The following is a 5619-nucleotide window of genomic DNA, read 5'->3' on the forward strand; positions in this document are numbered from 1 at the left end:
AAATCGGATCTGCCCGTCAACTTTAGAATCTTCAGAATGCTTTTAGCCTCCTGAACTGTGCATGTAAATCACGAATCGGCTCCGGCAAGTCCGGGACCAATTGCCCCATTGGCACCTTTGTTACCCAGTAAAGAAAAACAGAACATATTCTCACCAGCTCCAGAGACTTCAAAGAGTCACCCTGGTGGGACTAAGGGTCATGTGGTCACAGACACTGGCCACAACACCAATACACACACACATACAGACACTCACAAACACGCATGGAGATTGTGAATGTACATTTATCCTCCAAATATGACTGTGCCAAAGTGTACCCGTCGCTGTATTTAAAGGTGCATGTATTTATCTCTAGTATATAAGCTTAGCTATGACTGTAGTTGTATTAGTTTTCTTCTAAACGATAAAACTCAAGTATAAACTGTATCTCCCCTTTTATGTCTTTGCCATCTGACAAGTTTGGTCTCATTGTAAAGCTTTCGTTATGCTCTAATTGAAAATGTATGTCACATGACTGTAAAATGCATTCTTCTATTTTTAATGGTACTTTGAAGAAAATGTACTCAGATCTGACACTTCATAAACCATGCAAATTAGGTCATAAATGGAGACAAAGAAAGAGTTTGCCCGCCAAAATCGCACCCTCATCATTGGCTGATGTACCCCAGGAGGCGTTCTGGTCTGTTGTCCTTAAAACACAATGACACGCGTCTTTTGTTTGTCTCTCGATTGTCCCTCGCCATTTCACACACGTCTCTCCCGGACGTCTCGGCGACCGCGCTTCCATCACGTGCCCCCCCTCTTCGGGACGACCATCTTTTTGGCAACAAGTTTCTTTGTCAAACCCTCTTCATCCGTCGCCCGAAGTCTTCACTCTTCATCGCCTAGGAGACGGACTCATTTTCTTTATTTTCCGGTTATCTTACTCTTAAGTTAAACCCTTGTTTGAAAACCCGCCGAAGAACACCTTCTCGGAAAAGGACCAATCGCTTCAGCCGTACGCACCGAAACTCCTGCAGAAACACGAAACGACCACAGCATCTGAACCTATGCAAGTATAGAACCATTCTTTTCAAAGCGTTTTAAGCTCGATGTGTAAGCTGAGTTTCCTTGCTGGCTCTCAAAGGTTTTAACTGTTCGTAAGTTGCCATTCCTTTGATCACCTCTGTTTTCTTGACTTTACTTTCGCTTTCTATATATGTGTATTGTTTGTGTATGTTTAGTAGTATAGTCTCTGTATCCGTAGTTTCATATATTAAATACATTATATTCATGCTCGATTGTTTTTTTGCTCATGCAACAAACCCAGGTCACTTTAACGTTTCGATCCAGTATACTTGCTTTACGCATTGTATTGTGTTGTATTGTCCCAAAATACACAGTTAAATAAGACAGTGTCTTTAGGACCTTGAAAATACTTTATTTCTTTTCTTTTTCAAAGTCCTTGTGGCAGTGTTCTGAACTTGTGGAGTTGAAACTTGATGTGAATTGGTTGAGGTATCACACTTCTGTCTCAGTGGGTGCAGTTGCATTGGCTTTTATTCCAGGTGTGGTTTCCACTGTGTGTGCACAGTTTCCTGGATGAGTAAAAGGATGTATAGGACATGTGCCTTACAGTATTCCTGTCCATTTTTGGTGATTTCAAGCCAATATATTTAGAAAATATCTTTCTTTTTAAATATTTCTATGTTCTTGCTGTGCTCTAGCCAGAACCAGTTTGGCAGCCCTAGGAGTCCATAGTCATTCACACCTTGAACTCAGGCATGGAGGGCTGAGGTGAACAAAGGCAACTTGTGATGAGATTAGCCTTTGATCAATGGGCCATTGATGTCATCTTTCCTGTCCTCCACCTTTGGCAGTCCTGATTACAATAGTCATTTAGTTGTCGTTGAGGGTCCTATCACACTCTTTTGTATTAATCAAAGTGGGACAAAGGGATGTCTGTTGTGAAGCTCTGGTGCCATCACGTCTGCTGTTCACTACACGTTTGCATTTTTTTAAAAATAAAGATTATGCGTGGTTAGTAAGTTTTGGGGGGGAAATGTCCTTGCAATAAGGCCATAAAACATATACTGAATAGTTGTTCACAAGACTTTTGAGTTATCAAGCTTGTAGGCTACAATTTTTACTACACAATGATGTGGAGATCATTCTGAACACTTCAACACAAACAACAATATAATGATTTAAATTTTGTAAGTCAGTTTTTGTGTCACCACTGCTGTATGCGTGGGAGTGTTGATGCCCATGAATATTTATGTGAGACAAAAGACACTCCCCCAGTGGATAATGGCCCATCAAAGTGGAATGCTGTGAGGCAGCCTGAACAAAGAATGTTTCAAAGATTTTAATCTGTTTTATTGTAATTTCTCTATGTGGAGGAACTGAATATTGTGCCTAACAGGACCACAGTGCTACATTTATAAACATATATACAGTATAGTTTAAAAGTTTGGACACATTAAGTTACTATTTTTAATGTTTTTGAAAGAAGTCTCTTATTGTCAGGTGTGCTCCAAGGAAGACGGAAGCATAGGATACAAGTAACACAACAAAGTTTAATCTCAGAAACTGGAAGAACGGGTAACAGCAAACACAATTGACATAAACAATACCGGACACTGAATTGAACACAGGCAGGAACTTAAATGCACAATACAAATGACAAACAGCTGTGAAGGTAATCAGTGTCCATGGTGAGTGATAAGTGGCGGGAACAGAGAAGCACATGACAAACAAAACAAACGGGACAAGGCGGTGACTGTGACATTACACCCCCCTCTGGCAAGGTGCGTCCTTGCGCCGTTCTGGAGGTGGACGGAGTGATGGTGAGTGGACACCGCTGGCACAGACCCAGAGCTCCCCAGAACCGACAGTCCACGGCAGAGTTGATGATGGGAGGAGCCCAGATGGTGTTGGGCGGACTGACAGCATCTGGGGGACGACCGACGGAGACTCGGCAGGTGGATCCAGGGGCGCAGACGGAGAGCTGGCGAACTCCCGCGACATTGCAGGCTTAGGAGACCCCGGCAACGTCATGGTGACGATCAACGTAGGTGGAGCTGGAGATCCCGAAGGCTGCAGTGACACCGGTGCGACGGAGGACAGAGGCGACCCCGAGCGGAAGGAGGAACCCCCTGTAGCCGTAGGGGTGGAGGACCGGAGAGGAACGAATGGCCCGCAAGTCCGAGGCGGAAGAGGTGGGACGACTGACCAAGGGGGAGCCGGCCGGACGAGGGAGGACCGGGTCTCCGGAGGAACCATAGTAGGGAGGAGCCTGGACAGAGCCGGCAGGTCGACGGGCCAAGATGGAGTGAAGAGTTTGACGGCGGGAGGCGAAGCCACAGGATCCTCTTGCCTGGGTGCTGCGGATGGATGTCTGACCTGCGGCTCGACGTCACAGGGATCCCCCGGAGATGGCGCAGGGCTGGAGACATCCGGCAGTGATGGGACTGGAGGACTGGCTGAGCACTGTGGTGACGTCAGCGTGGGCATATTAACAGTAAGGAGGTCAGAGTTCATTATGTAATCCATAGAAGATGATGTCGATGAAGATGATGATACCGGGTGGGATAGGATGGGAGTCGAATCCTCGCTGAAATCAATCAGCCAGTCCTCCCTCTCCGGGGTCGTCTCTCCCTCGTCCACAGGTGTCGTGGGCTCACACCCCTGGTCAGACGCTTGATGGAGCTCCTCTTCCGGGGCGAGGGTCACCTCTGCCCTCGTGAATTCGGGATCCGGTTGACTCGTCACGGCCGGTGGAAACTCTCCGTCTGCGAGGGGCTCACACGAGAACTCCGCGGTCGTTGGGGACAATCCGGGCTCTGGGTCTGGCGATGTTCTGGACCGGGACACAACGCTCTCCAGACACTGGATGACGGCTTCTTTCCAGGAAAGTCAGGAGGTGTCTGGGAGGTCCACAGGATGATGGTAGTTCGCCCCAATCCAGAATAGTGACTTCAGGGTCTCGTCGTCAAGGTGGCAGGTCAGTGCAAGGCAGGTAAAGTCCTGGGTGAACACAAAAAAATCGTGGCTCTCCTGAGCCACAAGCGCAAATTTCTTTGCATAATCTATCTTTGGTCCAGTATTCTGTCAGGCGTGCTCCAAGGACTACGGGAGCATAGGATACAAGTAACACAACGAAGTTTAATCTCAGAAACTGGAAGAACGGGTAACAGCAAACACAGTTGACATAAACTATACCGGACACTGAACTGAACACAGGCAGGAACTTAAATGCACAATACAAATGACAAACAGCTGTGAAGGTAATCAGTGTCCATGGTGAGTGATGAGTGGTGGGAACAGAGAAGCACATGACAAACAAAACAAACGGGACAAGGCGGTGACTGTGACACTTATGCTCATTAAGTCTGCATTTATTTGATCAAAAAAAACGTAATATTGTGAAATATTATTACAACTTACAACAGTTGTTTTCTATGTGAATATATAGTAAATTGTAATTTATTCCTGTGATCAAAGCTGAATTTTCAGCAAGATTACTCCAGTCTTCAGTGTTTTTTGTTTGTTTGTTTGTTTGTTTTTTCATCAAATAAATGCAGGTCTGATAAGCATAAGAGACTTCTTTCAAAAACATTAAAAATAGTAATGTGTCCAAACTTTTGATTGGTAGTGCATGAACATATGAAACAAAGAAAGATACAACCTATATAATTCTGCATATACCTATATAACATATAAGCTATATGAACCTACACATAGTGTAAGTCAACTGACTTATACTTAACAAAAATACTTTACATGAAACTTAAGACATATACTTGAATTTACACATGAAACAACATGAATACAGAATTCAGTGTACATAGGGGGAGACGAGACTATTACAGATATGGGTGGTTTGAAAAGGCCCACTCACCCACATCTGCATACCCTACTTGCTCACATAGTGTAACAGCTGCTCATGCAAGGGAGAATCATGCAAGGAAAATGTCCAGGATGGAGGGGACAGGGACACCGATGATCTTTGCAGCCCAATGGTCAGTGGGAGGTGGTCAACAGAGCACAAACATCTGAACACGGTCACACAGCTTTGTGCCACCCTTGAAAACAGTTCCTGTTCAACTGAAGACATAAGTGAACATTGCATGTGACACAGCAGAGCTCAGTTGTGGTCCAGTTTCACGTGCGGGCAGGAATCACAGAGTCTGTGGAAACATGTCAACATCAGTCTCTGTCTTCCATGACAGAGTGGCATTGTAAGGCAATATTTCCCATAAGCTGTCAAAAGCTAGCCAAAACTAACAAAATATAGTCTAAAAAGGTTTTATATTATCACCATGCACAACAAAAACAACAGTTTCTGTAATGCCATACAGGTATATTATCCATCAATAATGGTCATACATAACAAAGACAGCAGTTTTCGTACAAGAACATATACTTTTGTATCATGACGATATAAACACAATTACATTTGTAAAATATTACGTCAGTGCACTTACTCAGTATGATTCTTGATCGCACTGAGAACTGAACTACACCTGTGTGAGGTGCTGGTGAAGGCGATCGTGATGCAGCCACATTCCCAAAAAAAAAAAAACTGTTAGCATACTGTCACAACCACCGGTTCCCGCACTACACTTCCCAGCATTC

Source organism: Ctenopharyngodon idella, chromosome 4 (assembly GCF_019924925.1).
Source record: "Ctenopharyngodon idella isolate HZGC_01 chromosome 4, HZGC01, whole genome shotgun sequence".
Taxonomy (NCBI): Eukaryota; Metazoa; Chordata; class Actinopteri; order Cypriniformes; family Xenocyprididae; genus Ctenopharyngodon; species Ctenopharyngodon idella.